General features: G+C 40.9%; 1 long non-coding RNA gene across 2 annotated transcripts; it reads right to left on the reverse strand.

Annotated features, from left to right (window-relative positions):
- Positions 1–6052: 6052 nt before the first annotated feature.
- Positions 6053–16463, reverse strand: LOC307226948. 2 transcript variants are annotated; one of them, XR_013843729.1, is made up of 3 exons: positions 16326–16463; positions 9529–9647; positions 6053–6153 (listed from the first exon to the last, which is right to left on the reverse strand). It is a non-coding gene; the product is annotated as an uncharacterized lncRNA (long non-coding RNA). The 2 variants fall into 2 exon arrangements; XR_013843730.1 differs by lacking the exon at positions 16326–16463 and adding an exon at positions 10115–11223.
- Between the last annotated feature and the right edge of the window lie 2083 nt (positions 16464–18546).

Below are 18546 nucleotides of genomic sequence, written 5' to 3' on the forward strand. Positions count from 1 at the left end.
AAATGAGCAGGCTCTGTAATAGCATGGGGGGAGCTGCAGATCTCTGGTTTTTATCATATGATTAGAAACTGCCCTGGTCACAGTAGGCGGGGCCTTTGAGGGGAAGACAATAAGTCCATAAATTCAGAGATGAGCATTGCTGTGGCGTATGAAGCTGTGCAGGCACAGAATGTGAATAAATTATCTCCAGCTTGGTCAAAACAAGTGCCAGCAGAGTGAGGAGGAGATTAAGGAAGGGTTCCCAGGCAACAGTCATAAGCAAATACAGAATATGGTACATCAAATATTCGTGTTTGGGTGGAAATCCTCTTTCTGGGGCTGGTCTCCTGATGAGCTTTTGAACTCAAATGTAACAGCTAAGTAAGAATGCACAGCACTGTTCTAAGCTTTACCATTTCCCTGTGCACCAAGTTATTCCTACCCTCCCACCTGAATGATGCCTCATTTTTGTGAAGTGCTTTCAACTTCATGGGATTCTGGAGTGTTGTTTACTAAACATGAAATTACAGCCTGCCTTCTTAGTTCCCATACAAAGAATGAAAGAGCCAGTGGGGAGAAGGTCCCCTCCCCAACTCTGCCCTCCTATTCTGTCATCTGGCTGGACAGCGTAGTTAGGCAGTGAAAACAGAACACACAAATGAATGGTGCACCCCACACTCAAAAGATGTGTGTCATCATGACCCACAGCCACTTTTGAAAAAGGCAAATTGCTTTGGGTGCCTGCATGTGGAATCTAGAGCAGAGAAGTTACCATTTGCCTGCCTTTTTCACTCTGCCTCCGCTTGTCTCCCCAGCTGATTTTCCAGATGAGAGTTTGGCAGCTACAAATCCCCACTTTCTTGAAGTACCTACTTCCCCCCAATTGAAGCTGCACTGAAGTTCTGATACATAGGTTTGGGGAACACATAGAGAATCCCCAAGCAGGTGGAAAGTAAGAGGGAAATTATAAAATGTCACTTGCAGCAAGCCAACCATTTGACGGTCTCATGTTTAAAATACTGAAAGCAAGGGAGTGTGGCTTGGCTCTTTTTAATATTTTGTTGGATGTAGCAAACAAAACATAGAACAAAACTTCTTTGTTTGGGGTACCGTAGGCAAGCATGCATACATTTTTTGGGGGAAAGAAGAAGATGCAATATGGTTGACACCAGCTAGAGATTGATGCTCTCCAAATTTCTACTGTGACTGTTGGCAAATGTTCTTGTAATTATTGATTATTGGTCTAATAAACAAAGCTCCTGGTGAACAGGTAGTCAGAATCTTTTCACTTTATGGCACTGCTGCCAAAGATGAGGATACATGCCTTTTATTTTACAACTTCACAAACAATTTGGACCAACTGCTGGAAACATATGAGAGAGCTGTTCAGGGCCTTGTATAGTATGCAGGTGGTGTTTTTTAATGTGGTTTCCTTCAAATTTGCTGAGACCATATCCACATGTTTTTTTCACAAATCCTCATCAATATCAACTCCCAGATCCTGTTCCGAAACTTGTTTTAACCACAGAAGTGGTCCAGAGTATATCTCCAATAATTGCTATATAAGTTAAGATACCATTCCTTTACCATGTAGTCCCAAGTTCAGTAGGGTTTGCTCAATCCCCATCAACGACTGTGTTGCATGCAGTTCTACATTTGAGTCAGCAAAGGACTGGCATTCCTGTAACCACCCCATATGTAAGTCCCCTATATTGGTGCAAAGCTGATCCAGGGTGATTAGAGAACCATGAACAAACAGATCTCTCAATCAAAAGTATCCCTTTTGGTCCCATGTAGAGATGGGTCCTTTCAATGACTCTTTCAGCATGCCAGGGTGGTACTGTGTTGGGATCAAAGGGGAGATTATTGGTGAAAGTCACGCTTGCCAATTCTTCCATATAATTAATGTTGCCTTTGTAAAGGGGTTAGCAATTTGTTTAAGGAATGTGTGTGCCCATATTTTAAAAGGAAGAACCCAAAGGGGTCCTTGACCCAGCATGTGATAGATTTATTCTACATTGCCATCTTTTCAAAAATTCTGCATGGATTAAGATGGGGAGGACCTAAAACAACAATAGAAACCTCAGAACTATCTTCCTTTGCATGGCTGCCATTCTAGCATTCATTGAAATATTCAGTTTCAGGCCATGTTATATCTTTCTTCATGCTTTTTAATCAAAGGACAGAAATTCAATTTAAATAAATGAGATGGCTTTCTAGGAAATCAGGCCCCATGATATCTAATGCCTTCCTATCATGGTGAGATCCAAATTTTTTTTTACAGCTTTTCAGTTGGAGTCTGGGACTAGGGTTGTAGAACATTATGCTAGAATTATCAAAGTTAGTCTTCAAACCCACTCCTTGAACGAAGTGTTCTAGCACTAGTTTAAGACACTATGTGGCTAACTCTGCCTCCTCCAGGATTATGATCAAAGTCATCTGTAGACACATTCAACTGATGTTCTTCACCCTCTCTCCAGTAGCCCATTATATCATAGAATCATAGAATCATGGAGTTGGAAGAGACCACAATGGCCATCGAGTCCAACCCCTGCCAAACAGGAAACACCATCAGAGCACTCCTGACATATGGTTGTCAAGCCTCTGCTTAAAGACCTCCAAAGAAGGAGACTCCACCACACTCCTTGGCAGCAAATTCCATTGTCGAACAGCTCTTACTGTCAGGAGGTTCTTCCTAATGTTTAGGTGGAATCTTCTTTCTTGTAGTTTGGATCCATTGCTCCGTGTCCGCTTCTCTGGATTGATGACTTTTCACAATATTTCAGCAAAAGGCTCCCATGAGTGGGTGAAGAGCAAAGCAGAAAGGGACATCTCTGTTCAGTTTGGATCGGTAGTGCCTCCATAACATTGGTGCACGATAGAGCCAAATTTTTATTAGATAGTTGCGGGGCAGCTATTTGTAAATGTTAGCCTAACTGATAGTAGCATAATACTTTTAAGTACTCTCTTTTAGCATAGGCTTCCGGTAATTTGCATGGTCTTTCTCCTTCCCTTTAATGAGGCTGAATACATACTATGCCTTTAAAGAAGTTTCAAAGCATATTTCCTCTCCTGTAGAATTCTGGGCACTGTAATAGGTTATGGGCTGTTAGGAATTCTAACTGTGTGAGGGGTAAACTGCAGTGCCCAGAATTCTTTGAGGGAAAGCATGTCCTCGGAATGTGCTTTAAGGGTATAGTGTGTAACACAGCCTGAGCTAGAATGAGAGGCACATTGCAGAATGGAACCAGTGGGCTATTTCGCTCAAGGTCGCCTACACTGACTGGCAGAGTTTTGGACTGGGCCTCTCTCCCAGCCCTACTTGGGGATTTCAGGGATTGAACCTGGGACCATCTGTATGAAGAGCAAATTCTCTACCACAGAGTAATAGCCCTTAACCACATAATGCAGACCTCCGTGTATGCAGGTCTATGCATGTAGCACCTGGTTAACATTATTATGATATGCTACAATAAAGTCATCCTGTGGCTTCCAGCTGCATGCCAAATTTCTTCTTTTTGTAAACAAAAGTTGAGCCACTGGTGAAGTGGAATTCAGTTTGATGGGTGACAAGTTTTTATTACAAGAGATCTACACACAATTCCGACCTTACAATTGTGTCCCATATTAACTACCAACTTGCAATAATAATAATAACTGGGTTGGCACCTGGAAGGCAAACAAACAAAAAACCCTTTAGGAGGAAATATTTTAAAACTTGTCCCCGCAACTTTCTTTCGATATTCTGAAAGTTGAAATATTGCATCATTTCTCCCAGTTCTTCCCAGTATTGCCCTGCTGCTTTCAGTTTAATTGAGAAGCCTTAAGAAATCTGATGGTTCTTTATTTATTTATAGCTTGTGCTCACGTTTATGCAAATAGGGAACAAATCCAGTAGCAAGCTTAAAAAAAACCGCACACACACCACACCACACACCAGAGATCTGACTGACTAGATAGAACGTAGAAAAGAGCAATTGCAGGCCTTTAAATGCATTCTTTCAAGGGGGGAAAGAGAGAGAGAGAGATAACAACAGTCACAAGACAAAAACTTTGCAACACAATTGCCTTGAAAAGGCAACAGATATTTCTCACGAAATAAATACTGTCCGTTCATGTCAGCTTCCTCCCCCCACACCTCCTTTGTGTTCCAAGAAATTGCCGGTAATGAAAACAGAGCAGAGCCAATCAAATTGTTGTGTATACTTCTGCACTGTGGAAGCTGGAAACCCTGCATTTCAAGTAAGTCTGATGCATTATTCATCGCCTATGCATGTTTATGTAAATTAACAAAGGCGGAAGTGTATGGTAAGGCAGTATTAGTAGGTGAAATAATGATGGGGGGAAATACCCTGCTTAAACTGTATGTTAACAGAGATGCCATCCTTAACCTACTTCTTTTTTATTTTTTAGAGAGAGAGAGAGAGAGAGAGAGAGAGAGAGAGAGAGGAATGAAGAAATTTTAATATATGGTCCTATATTTAAGAAAGACATATAGGCACCCAGTGATACAATAAGGTTTTACAGATTGTATAGAGTGTGTGTGTGTGTGAGTGAGTGAGTGAGTGAGTGAGTGAGAGAGAGAGAGAGAGACGGATGCACATGCAACAGTGTTATTATTGCTAAACACATGCCAATCTAGGAGATTAGACTGTCTGAATTGAGAGCCTAAGAACTTGATAAAATAAACAACAATAACAAAAAAATGGCTTTGATGCCATTTGATGCCAGAGGTTGGGGGTGTTAAAGAAGAGGTAATTTTCTTTTTTGGCAGAAACACTGCGCAAGGTGTCATTCAATACACACACAACCCTCTTTTAGCTGGAGTGATTTGGGTAAAGGTAAACCCTTCCACACAGACACAAAGAAGGGCTGTTTTCTCTCTCTCTGTGCTCCCCCCCCCTTCTCTTTTCAGAGAGTGATAGGAGGAGGAGAAAGGGGAGGAAAAGAAAGACTTGAGAGTGCAACATTCATTTGCATGAGCTCTGTACCTTGGAGTCGACTGGGCGGCCCTGTGAAGCTCACAGACACACACAGCATTATTATTTTGCAAAAGGCTTCCATGTATGCTGCATTGTGATTAGACACAAGGAAACAAGAAGTGTCCTTTAGCTATATCCTTCCCCCCACCCCAGCAATTTCTTGTTAAGTCAAGCACTAGAAATCTTGCAATTTCTGGATTCTGCACAGACACAGACCCTTAATTAAATACTTCAGTATATTCCTGAATGCAGCTATTTGCAGTTATTTATTTATTTACATGTTTGTATTTTTAAAACATTTATTTTTAACCTGCTCTGCTTCTAAGGTTAGACTTCTTTTAAAAAAAATCTGAATAGCATTTAATATATAGCATGAAAGCCAACACTCTGTAGTACTGAATGAAGCCAGTCAAAGTAAAACAAACCAGGATGACCATGCTTCTGAAGATGATCAGGGCTGGATTGGGTGTTCAATGGCATGTCACAGATTTCTCTGTCCTCCACAGGAGCCAAAGTAGTTTCTCTGTGTTGATGAAATAGTGGACAACAGGGTTGTAGTCAGAGGTGCCAAATTGCCCCCAGATTTAAGGTGGCCTGGCACACAATATTGCAACGTTTGAAGGAGGTCAAGCTTTCTTGACCCTGTCAACTGTCAACATTGAAGGGTCCTGGCCTCCTTCCAACAAATATTGAGGGGGCCAAAGACACCTCAGCCCCCTAGAATTGGCACACCTGGTTGTAGTCAACAAATGTTTACTTAGAGTGGGCCCCTTTGAAATCAATCACCATGACTAACTTATGTCCATTAATGTCAATGGCTTTACTCTGAGCAAAGGATAGTTGACTACAACCCAGTGTTCTCAAATTTACTAAAGAATTTGCATAATTTATAAATATTTCAAAACTGTACAAACAAAAGCTTTGTTTTTTTTTTAAAAAATGTAAAAAATAGTACACTAATTTAACATATAACATAGTATGACATAGTATAATATGACAAGTTCACAACGCACCTTCGAAACATATGGGAGAAAGTGCCGGACTGTATAAATGTGACTGTGCAGAAAAAAGTTAACAATTTCAGAGGGAAATAGTATTTTGAATTATATACCTATTGCAGGGAAGTGACAACTGGACAACGAAAGTGGATTCTATGCATTCTAACTGTGACCTACAGACTGGTATTGATGATCTGGAAGAATAAAGATATGATCCCCTTTAATCAATGGATAGACAACATGACAAAATTCACAACATATGAATGGATTGCTTATAAACACGGACTTTGATTGGATATATTGACATTGGAATGAGTTTATACAGAATATAGTAGGTTATTAATAATCCTATGTGTATTAGGACAACAATATTACTTATATAATAATGTATAGAAGTATAATGGACTATAATGTATTACATTGGGTGTTTATTTTATATCATTTTTCAAAGCACCTTCTATTATTTTGGTAACTCTTTTTTAAATCTGTTTTCATAATATCTTGCATATAACCTTGGGACATATGTGGAAGGTAAACAATAGTACTGGTGGTAGTGAAAAAATAGTAATAATAATAGTAATAATAGTAAATAAAGCATTTCCACAACTAAAGTATTTCACATTGCAAAATAAAGACTGATGCTATCTTTTTTCTTTTGCATTATATTCAATATGAGTTAATGAAAGCTATTATCCAATTCAACAGTCATTCCCTATTTGCTGCTCCAAAAAGTGATAAATGCCCTTTTTCTTGAAAATAATTTATTTTCCATCTTCTTCATTTAGTCAAACATAGCTTATTAGTTTTGCCATGCTGGCTGTATTTCACATAATGGTGGTGATGGGAAGGTGAAGAGAGACAAGTAACATGCAGTCCTTACTTCCTGTTCCCATTTGAAACCTTCCATATTGGTTTGCAGAACCATGACAGATCTAGGATGATTCTCTCTGTTCTGTATCTCTCTAGAACAATGCCCCATTTGACTGGCACTAGTATCACAGTCAAATTGGGAAACACTGAGGGACCTCTTGGTATCCCATAACTTATATACTCATTTGAGAGTGATAGGTATCTTTACTGATTTGCACCTAATATATTATTTAAAAATATTGTTCAGAAATAGGAAGGATGAATAGACAGACCTTTCCCATTTTTTTATCTATCTATCTAGCAATCAATCATATAAATCCCAGGTCTTAGGCTTAGTCACACGTGTGTCAAAGGGCATAGATCAGGGGTCACCAACCTAAGGCCCAGGGGCCAGATGCGGCCCAATCGCCTTCTCAATCTGGCCCACGGATGGTCTAGGAATCAGCGTGTTTTTACGTGAGTAGAATGTGTCCTTTTATTTAAAATGCATCTCTGGGTTATTTGTGGGGAATAGGAATTCGTTCTCCCCCCCCCCCAAAAAAAAATATATATAGTCTGGCCCACCCCACCACAAGGTCTGAGGGGCAGTGGACCGGCCCACAGCTGAAAAAGGTTGCTGACCTCCTGGCGTAGATATTTGCTTGATGGTTCTGCTGACTAGGTGTGTCAACTCTGGTGATGCTGATTGGCTGTTTGGGGGAAATGATAGACTGGATCCCACCCCCTGGTGAAGAAAGGTTGTTTCATGGAGCAGTACATGCATATCTTGCACAAGATATTCTCTGGCTGGAATTGGTTCATATCTGGAAAGGACCGAGAGAGTAAATATATGTAAAGGTAAAGGGACTCCTGACCATTAGGTCCATCGTGGCCGACTCTGGGGTTGCGGCGCTCATCTCGCTTTATTGCAACATATGTTGCTCAGGGGAAGACCCACAGCTCAGTGGTAGAACACACACTTATCGGATACAGTTTCTAGATCCAGTCCGCACCCTCACTAGTTAAAATATCTCACATAGCAGGACTCAGAAGACCTTTGCCTGAGACCCAGAAAAGCCACCGCCAATCTGAGAAGATGAGATACACCCAGATGGACCAAATGCCCTATTATTCCATAAGACAGCTGCAGTTCATGTGTTCAAAACTACCACTGCTTGATAAAAGAAGTCAGGTTGCAAATTTTTATCTAGCCATCTTAAATGTCTTGAAGGAGCACACTGTATGAAACAACACTTTTCCCATTTTAATTTGTTGCTAACGTATCTCCACACAAGAACCAGGGGGTGGGGGAAAGTCTGTTGTAGAATCTCTCTCTTGCAATTGCAAGGATTTATTTATAGATGTAATTTCTCAAAAGGCTGTTCCATGTGTAAGGATGGAATTGCTGGAAAATGCTGGCAATTATTTTGCAAGCTGTGAGTTCTCCCTTGCATGGTACTATGGCGTATTTGCATACAGTGTGATTGAAAACGAAGCTCTGACACACAGGATTTCAGAAATATCAAGCAAAGGAGGAAAAACGCCAACAGATACAACAAATAAATACTGCCACATATAGATCAAAGACAGTGTTGCAACTGCTAACTATTTACTGTGGTGCTCTGAAGCTGTATTTTGATTTTTTTAAATGCATTGGGGTTGTGTGTGTGTGTATGTATATATGCATGTAGTTTTGTGTGTATGTGTGTAGCATATCCATGGCAGAGAAATTATAATTTTGTAAAACCACACAGTGGGTTAACCCCAAAGATGTCTTTCCACATGTGGAATTCATCTTTCAATCACAGAAGGAGTGTTTTGCACAGGTTGTACCCAATGGTAGTTTAGCACTACCAGAAACACTTCTGCTAGAACAAATGGTGAGACACCCATTTCCACCCCTTCCCCTTTCCAACTGCAGCTCCTTATGCAGTATCTCCTACTGTTTCAGACAGATCCCCCAACGAGTCCCTCAATTCTGGCTGCTCTAGGAAAATGGGCTGACTGGACTGGGGGAACCTGGGCTGGAGGAGGAAGGAGCTCCCCTTTCTACCATGAATTCAGACACTTTGGAAAGGGGAACCAGAGATGCTGGCTTTCCCCCTCTGACCTTCCTGTGGGGGAGAAAGCTTCAGTGGGTGCTGGGGATGGCTTTGTTCAGCCAAGCAGGGGACAGAGACAACTGAATCAATGCTGGGACAAGAGGATGCAGCATTGACACCTAGCATACCAGAGACAGCCCATCCGTAAAGCAAGGTGAGGCAACTGCCTCGGGCGGCAGGATCTAGAGGACAGCAAATCTGGACTCCAATGAATGTTTTGCCCACTGCTGCTGCTGCCACAGTGCCAGCGACAGCAATGGTGCGCTTGAAAGTCGAATCTGCTGCCTCCTCAACATCCCCCCAATGCTGCCTCTGCAGTGGCCTCTTGGCAAAACCTGGTGGTGGGGCGTCATTTTGCAGTTTGCCTCAGGTGCCAAAATATATTGGGCCCGACCTGGCCAGATCACAGCACTGATGGAAAATGTGCTAGCAATGCTGATATCCCCATAAGAGAATAGAGTCTTGTGAGTGAGCACACCACACCTCATCTTTAAAAAGTCGGTAGGTGGGGAGGGAAAACTTGTTGGAACACTTTCCTTGCTTCCCTCTGGCTTATTATTACTATTACAACATGAAATGAAAATGCAAAATACATAATAAAACAAAAGCAAAACAAACCAATAACCCAAACTTCTCGTTATGATCCTGAAGTCCTGACTGCAGCCAGTTCTTCTTATGTTCTTAATAGAGCAATAATTCTTGGAGTGAAAAGAATATGTATATCACACTTTGAGAACCTGCAAGATATGATATCATGGTTCAGCAATCTGGATTAAATTAACTCCAACCATTTCAGTGTGAGAACTGAAATATCTTAGGTAAGCAACAAAATTTAGGAAGAATAAAGTTAGTTGCCCTGCATACATTTTCCCAAATTTATTGATATTAATTGTAGTGTATTGTTTAAGCTGCCTCCATGAGATGCAAAGCCTCATTTAATTCTTGCCCAGAAAGGAAATACCATTGAAAGTAATTCATGCAAAAACTAAAGACAAACATATTAGTCAGCAAAATATTCAGAAACTCATCAGAACCAATTACAGAAATTGTAATGCTTTCTGTCTTGCTAACTGAACAAACTGCATAGGTCAGTGGTTTTTAGATGGCATGCATTTTCCCCCCCAGACAATGATAATTGGTGATATACTTGGCGGCCCCAGATCCCACCGCAGTTGGAAGAAGAACATTAGTAAATGTAACTTACTGTTTCCAAAATGTAGATCTTTTCATCAATTCCACCAATGAAGGATAATCCAGTCTTTCACAAAGGGTGCTCCCAGACAACCTGTTTATTGAGCATGTATCCTGATTTGTTTTCAGGGAGGTAAGACAACAATGGCTACTTAATGGACACTCACTGTGATTGATTCTGGGGTGCCTAGATGACACTGCACCCAAGCAAATGCTTCCCCACTTTCCTTATTGCAAAAAGACTGATCTTTGGGGGAAACAGATTTGTTGCACAAGAATTCCAAATCAGCTTTGAATGTGCTACCTGAATTTGCCGGCGTATGACTCGATCCCACCTGAAAATAGATTGTCTGGAAACACCCCAAGACACCAAATATTTCTCCTTCCTCCCCTATATTTATATTTACAAAAAAATGTTTCCTCGTAGTCCTGAGATTCAAATTAATTTAGAAGACAACACAGAGAGATGCTTAAAAAACCAAAACAGTTTCATGCAAATGTTCTCACACAAGCCCGAGGAAAAGGTTTGGTATCATTTCACATCTTTCAGTGCTTGCCTGCCAATGCACTTTTTCTTTTGCAGGAATAGACTCGCAGCTGCCTCTTTCAAGGGCACTATAAATGGTTTGGTTATAATGTATTTCTTATAGGAAATATGGGTGGTTCCTTGAAAGAGGCAGCTGTGAGTCTATTCCTGCAATAGAAAAAGTGCATTGGTCCAAACATTTTTGCCAGTTCTCAACAGGTTGCAGATCTCTTCTTCTGGAAAAAGGTAAAATTTCCGTGTATTCTGCTTTTCATTGTTTCACTTGATAAATCATTATATCTAAGAAAACTGATGGCTTGGATTTAGAAGATCAAAATGTTTCCTTCCCTAACTATATAGGTTGGAATCCTAACCCCTCTTACCTGGGAGTGAGCCCCACTGAATTCAGTGGGACTTGAGTAGGCGTATCCAACCTAACCTATCTCTTACAGGTGAGGAAAAACAGATACAGTAGTACCTCATATTACGTAACCCTCTGGTTACATAAACTTCAGGATGCAAATGCAGCAAACCCGGAAGCATTTTTCCAGGTTTCTCTGCACGATGCACAGAAGCACTCTATCGTGCCGCACGCACAGGCACCTCCAGTAGCAAAAACCTCGGGATCCAACCAGACCTGCAGAACAGATCCTGTCCGCAACCGGAGGTACCACTGTATTCTGATCTATTACACCCTTTCCTCTGTCTTTGAAATAAGTTGGGAGAGAACCTTTATGAATCGCAACTTAGTATTTAAGTTCAAAATATACAGGTATGGATGGCTTGTTAAAGCGATATATCCAAGCAAGATGCCTTCACACCCAGCACTAGTAGCAGACAAATAATTAGACAAAACATTGTGGGCTACCTTCCCAATCATCAGTCAATCTGAGGGCCTAACTAGATGAGATGGTAGAAATGATCAGATCTTTGGTCTCTTTGCATTTCTTCAAAAACCACCAACAGCAAGACCAAAGTGCACCAGGATTGTAGTGCTGTAGAGGGAGGATTAACCTTTCACATCATACCATTTTGATGATCCAATTGTTCCTTCTCTCAACCTTCTATTTGTCCTTGTATGGAAAACATATGACTGCACCTATAGCTACTCCAAAGCAGCAAATGGCAGCTTGAATGGGGTGAATTTACATCAAATATTGGGGGAAAAGGATAACTCTCTCCCCTCGTTTAATGATCCCAATACAATTTTGCTTCCCACATGTGGCTGGTTTTTAAAGAAATGTAAAGGGAAGAGGGATCTGATCATGGATCTCCATCTCTTTCTAGTTTGGTTCAGACTTTGACAAATTTTGTATTTTGAAATCCATGTGTAGTTATCAGAGAAACCCTCATATTGTCAACATATGTGAATCATGAACTAAACGAGATCAATATAACAAGTCAGTTACACATATCTGAGTCGCAATGAGATGAGAATCTGAAGTTTTATAAAACTGGGCTTTCCAAAGTTTGCCTATAAATCCTCAAGCTATTGAACCCATTTTTAAATTCCTTGGGTAGAATCTGAATTGTTCAGTTTTAAATATTCAAGGTTATATTCAATCCAGCCTAATGCAATTAACAGAAGATGAATCTGAAGAGAGAGGAAAAAGCAAAGTTCAGGTAACAGATGCATAACAGAAACCTGAAGTCATGAGTCTGCTAAATATAGAACAATTATCACAATATAATTTTAGGAAATTACATAAACCAAATAATCATGTGTTAGAATCCCCTGGACGAGTTCAACACCAGCTAAGGGATGGAAGACTGCTTTTGTCAATTCCCCTTCCCACTGCAGCCCCCAATGTTGGCCCTCCAGAGCAATGTGGGAGGGGCAGGCAGAATTGGCAAAAAACATCTCCCCACCTCCATCAGTGGGATTCCTCAAATGGATCTAAAGCCTTCTGGTGGTGGAAAGAATCTTGATCCAGCCGCATGCCTCTAGTCTTACAGTAAAATTTGGTGGTAATTTAAGTGATAGAAATGAATATGTAAACTGAGAAAGCTGCCAACTAAACGACCTGTCAATCCTTTCATTCCACATACACTCTGTGGATACATGGCTGGAGCTACGTAATGAGAATTGGGTTGTCTTGATTAGCATGAATGGACCTTTCTGATGGTTTTGACTGAGAAATCTGATGAGCGATGAAAGATACTGTACAGCAAAATCACTTTAGTGAACCCCGGTGATCACAAATCTCACTCCATCCTGTTGAACGTGACACCCATCAGAACTGAGAGAAGGTCAGAGATAAAGCTAGAAGTGGTGGCAGCTTAAATTTGGCTGCAGACTGAGGCAGGAAGAGCTAAGAGGTTTCAGTTGAGGTTATCTGGATGGGAAGCAGCCTTTCTATAGTCTGGGATCCTGATGGAGGATCAGTGGTTTTGCTGCCTGTTTTTAGGCATCTCGATTCCAATAGGTTATATTTGCAGATAGGTTACAAAAAATCACCTTAAGTCTCCAGTTTTCTGTGTCTTATCCTATGGAGTCTGAATACATAGCCCTGCACGTGGACCTCTTACCACTCGAAGAAGTGGGGAACACTTAAGTCCAGCTTCCTTGGTGCATTTCCTCTTCTTCCTCTAAAGTCTCTTCAACACACACACACACACCCTCCCATCTTATATGTGCTTAATACATTACGCAGGTGAGCGGGCAAGGGGAGATCCCTGTTGAGAAAGCAAGTTGAGGACATAACCATGGCAACAACTACAGCACCAGAGAGGACACAGGTACACGTGAATCCCATTGTAATGAAGGCTACAGGGAAAATAAACAAGAACCGCTTTCCGGAGAGCATGGCTCTTCAGAGGCAAGAGAGGAGAAGCCATTCCGGGTAAAACAGCCTAGTTCTTCTGCACTGCTTACATGTCAGTTTGTTCACTCCTAATATATACCAGGGGAATACTTACAAGCTAGCCCCAGAATGTTAAAGTGAGAACTTTAATTTGGAAGGGAAAAGATGTGCTGCTGTTTGTTGCGACACCAACACCTTATTTTATTTAGTAGTATTTATATACAGTTATCATTTCCAAGTGATCTCAAAGTGGTTATTCTGTACAGAGCTAAGAGACAAAAAGGAGCGAGGAGGGAACAAGCACAAATGTACAGAGAGGGAACAGGGAGCCTGGAAGTGCCAAGGGGGCTTTCTTCCTGACCCTCAACATAGACTCCAGTTGCACCCCCTACCTTTTAATTAGCAGAGATGGCCCAAGATATTTTGCTGCCTGAGAAAAAAGGCAATATGGTACCTCCCTTCCATTGTTCAGGAAGTGACTGGCCTCAGAGATTACTGAAACGTCATTGCTAGCAACAGGATAATACCACCCCCCAGCACCCATGAGGGCTGCTGGCTAGTTTACAGGGTGTAAGGCAGGCCATCTGACACACCTACTTCTGCCCTCCAACAGAGGGGAACAGCCAAGGAAGCAGTGCTGTTGTCACCCCTCAGCAAATGCCACCTGAGATGGTTGCCCCCATCTGCCCCCTTGTTGTGCTGGCACTGGTAATTCAAGGTAAGTACACTGTGTTTTGATTCTGGATAATTTTAACCCAACTACATTTGCTCACATGGGTAAAGTGTGCAGGATTATTTATGGCCATGTTTCTATAAAATTTGTATTTTAAAAGGTGCGGGCGGTTGAATTTGCTCCTTCAGTGTTTCCAAGTACTGCTGAGCCTGCTCTCATAGTGCTACATGATACCCTTTTCTTTCTAGATGTGTGGGGGTGGGGTGGGACAGGCACTAAACTAGAAGTCTAGAAGTTTCTGTACACTTTTTAGGAAATAGCTAAGCAAAACCCTCATTGGCTGTCAGTTATTGAAATAACTCAGGTAGCACATTTTAAAGGCATAAGTAATTGGATCATTTTCATTATCTCCCAAGTTTGCTTTCCAGTTCCAGTATTCTATAATTCCAGCCAAATATTCCAGCACATGTAATGCTTAATGGCAAAATAAAACATCTTCATAGACTACGAACTTTTACACATGATTGGTCAGAGCAATTGATTAATAACTTTTACAGCTAGTTATGAAAATGAGATTACAATACTTGTAAAATTAACACTGCATTTCTAATTCTCCTGCCTGTGGACAATTTGCACAACAAGCAATTCAGCCGTTCATAATTAACTAGCACATTTCAGTTTCCAGTTTAATTTTCAGTGGTGCATCTTTCTGATTCATACATTAAAACTGTGCTATTAAACCAAGCACTGAAGTTTTATTTATTTGTATTATTCCCCCTCCCCCCTTTTAATCGACTGGCACACTTTTTAAAAACAATTTTTTGCTTCTGCTACTTCTAAAACTAAGAACAGGATAACCATTGCTTTTTACAGCACTTTCATCCTAATGTGTTGAAATTGTACTTTTAGAGGCACAGATCATATGATATTTTATGATTCAATGTTATGAATCTACAACTTCAGATTCTCTTATAAGGCTGGTTCAGATATTTGGTATATGTAACCTACAGCCATTAGACCAGTTGCTTTTGGCTCTCCCCAGCTGTCATCAACCATTCCATCAGGTTTCAGAGCAGGGCTGTTCCATTTCCTATGGCTGCCTTTGGCACTCTCAGTATTAGCAGCCGCCATTCCATCCAGCTACCTGCACTGTTTTTTTCCAGCTGACAGTTATAACTACTTTTAGCTTTAGGAAGTGGTTTCTGAGCTTGCTTCCCGCCCCCTCCTCTCTCATGGCCTTTTTTCCTTATGTGTTGTGTCTCTTAAGTTGTAAGGCTGGCTTATTACTGATTTTGGTAAGCTGCTCTGGAAGCCTTTTTGGCTAGAGATCAGGGTAAAAAAAAACAAAAAAAAAATCCCCACCCACTTCACACCTTTGTTCCATTAGTATTCAGCCCACATTTTTATATGTGCCTTCTCAGAAACAAGCCCCACTGAGTTCACTGAAATTGAATTCATTGGTACCAATTGAGGAGTCATTGGTGGTTGCCTATAGCTGAAACTATTCTGTAGTCTATAAATATAATCAGTGCTTTTTTCTGGGGGGGACACAGTGGTACGCATACCCCTAAACGTTTTGTGAATCTTTGTACTTTTGTCCATTTACTGTATTTATTTCCCCCAATTTGAACTATAAAATGGTGATTTTCTTGAGTCAAAATAAGAGTACCCCTAAACATTTTTTTAAAGAAAAAAGCACTGAATATAATAGTTTCTGCATGTATGCTGAGGGACATTTCAGTATTAACTACGGATTGTAACAGATGAAACCTATATACTCAGTTTGCTCACATCTAAAAGCTGCATCATTTTTTAGCGTTTTCTGTCACATATATATTAGTTTGAGTATTTGACGGAGAGGACCATTCAAAATCTTTTCTTCATCATTTAATTAACACCAAATGGTTTATAATCTGAGATGCAAAGCATATTTTTGCATGGGTGTTTTTATGATCTCTAACCACAGAGCAAGGAAGTGACTTGGGTCGGTGGACACACAAAGGCAATTGTGCCACAGGGACCCTAATTTTTTTGTCCAAAATTTATCCATACCCAATGGTCATTCTTACAAGCAGATTATACACAAAACTGGGCTCCAGAAGGATATTGATCTAATCCCAGAGCTAAAACGGGTACTCCAAAAGCTGGCAGTGGCACTACAATCTCAGAAAGTATTAGTTCTCAAGTAATAAAAATCCATTATAACACCTTGCCTACTCACCCCTTAAACATCTTTTGTCCCTTGCAGGTACAGAAGGCAAGAAGGAGAAGAGGAACAAAAGAAGTGGCAGTCTTTCATGCGACCTACTCAAAATCATTGCCTAGTTTCAAGCAACACTTTTCTTTCTTTTACTGTTTCTGTCGTTTTACTGTTTCTGTCATTTTACTGTTTCTGCCGAAAAACTTGTATTTTTCAAACAGAGAGCAAGAGAGCGTTGTGTGCACTGGTGGAGATGCCAACAACAGACCTCAGGTTTTTTGGAACTTTTGGTGGGCAGGAAGGTTCTAATTGAGAAGAGGAGACAACAGCACAGCACAAATGCATCCCAAGAAGCGCAATCCATTGAGATAGATTTCAGAGGCATGAAACTGAAAGTGCTCATGTGTGGACAAAGGCACACAAATCTGCCCACTGGGCAACAACTCTAATCTGGATGAATGCCCTACTGTGAACACAGCCTAAGACAGCTATGTGCCTATAAATGAACTCTGATGGGATGGTAAAATGGGGCAGCTTCAAGAGATGATGGGGGCTGCAAAAAAGTAGGTCAGGGACTCCCCATCTGTGATAAACATGAAAATACATTTAGAGTTTTGACACCAGGCCTCTTGCCAAAGGAAAACTAATGTGCGTTTAACAGTTGCACAAGGAGAAAACCACAAAGTGAAGCTTGTCCCATTACTAAGGCCATATGCATCCCATGGCTTGTCAGTTTGACAGACAAGAGTTCTATCAGAAAAGAAATTTGCAATATGGAAATTCACAGGCTGTTAACCCCTATTATTTAAACTTCCTATTTCTATAGAATTAGCACATTTACAGATACAATCTCATACAAGTCCCATTGTATTGTGTTATTTTATGCACTGTGACTTACTGTTATTTTTATTGATTATAGTTTAGCAATTATTTATTGTAATTATTAATAGTAAATTTATCTTTAAATATTGCTTGCTGATATTTAATTTTATTGTGTACTATTATATTCTAATGGATTACAGAATATTACTTGATGTGATATAAGTTGTTCATTTTAAAGTTACGTTTCTACTATGACATTTCTGCATTGGATCAGATTGTTACAAGGTGTGCAATCTTTATTGTTTCTTCAGCTTGCAAACCGCCTTGTGCAAAGTAATATGGAAAGGCAATACAATTTAAACGTGAAATGAACTTCCGACTCCGAGCAGACGTGCATAGGATTGTGCTATGTGTACATACTTGTCCCTGCTGAACTGTCGCTGTTCTGTGCAGTTGTTCTCCTATTGCACTTTGAGATGTAACAACAACAATTATTTTTTTAAGGCATGGATTCTAGCGTGTTTGCTCACCGCAACATCCGTTTGAAGGGTCGGAGGAAGGTTAACCGCAGCTGCAAACATACTTAATTACCTGGGAGTAAACCGACAAAGGTCCGTATAGTTAAAGCTATGGTTTTCCCAGTAGTGATGTATAGAAGTGAGAGCTGGACCACCAAGAAGGCTGATCACCAAAGAATTGATGCTTTTGAATTATGGTGCTGGAGGAGACTCTTGAGAGTCCCATGGACTGCAAGAAGATCCAACCTCTCCATTCTTAAGGAAATCAGTCCTGAGTGCTCACTGGAAGGACAGATCGTGAAGCTGAGACTCCAGTACTTTGGCCACCTCATGAGAAGAGAAGACTCCCTGGAAAAGACCCTGATGTTGGGAAAGATGGAGGGCACAAGGAGAAGGGGATGACAGAGGACGAGATGGTTGGACAGTGTTCTCGAAGCTACCAGCATGAGTTTGACCAAACTGTGGGAGGCAGTGGAAGACAGAAGTGCCTGGCGTGCTCTGGTCCATGGGGTCACGAAGAGTCGGACACGACTAAACGACTAAACAACAACAAACCTCACTGAACCTAATGGAGCTTGCTTCGGATTACGGTAAACACATAGAGATGAGCTGTGCAGCGGCACGAAGTTAAAACGTGTGTGTGTGTGTGTGTGTGTGTGTGTGTGTGAGAGAGAGAGAGAGAGAGAGAGAGAGAAATCAGTGTTAGCATTTATTGTCTTTGGAAAAGAGAGTGGGCAGGACGGGCAACTCTTTCTCTGCCTTACTTTGCTGTGCGAACAAGGATCGAATTGCTAAGAGAAAAGAGGAGGAGGAAGGTTATCTTCCTCGCCTCCCAGAGAGAGAGATTACAGCCCAATCCTCTGCAGGTTTACTCAAAAGTAACCCCTACGGAGATCTACGTG

The sequence above is a fragment of the Podarcis cretensis genome, assembly GCF_951804945.1.
Source record: "Podarcis cretensis genome assembly, chromosome: 11".
Lineage (NCBI taxonomy): Eukaryota > Metazoa > Chordata > Lepidosauria > Squamata > Lacertidae > Podarcis > Podarcis cretensis.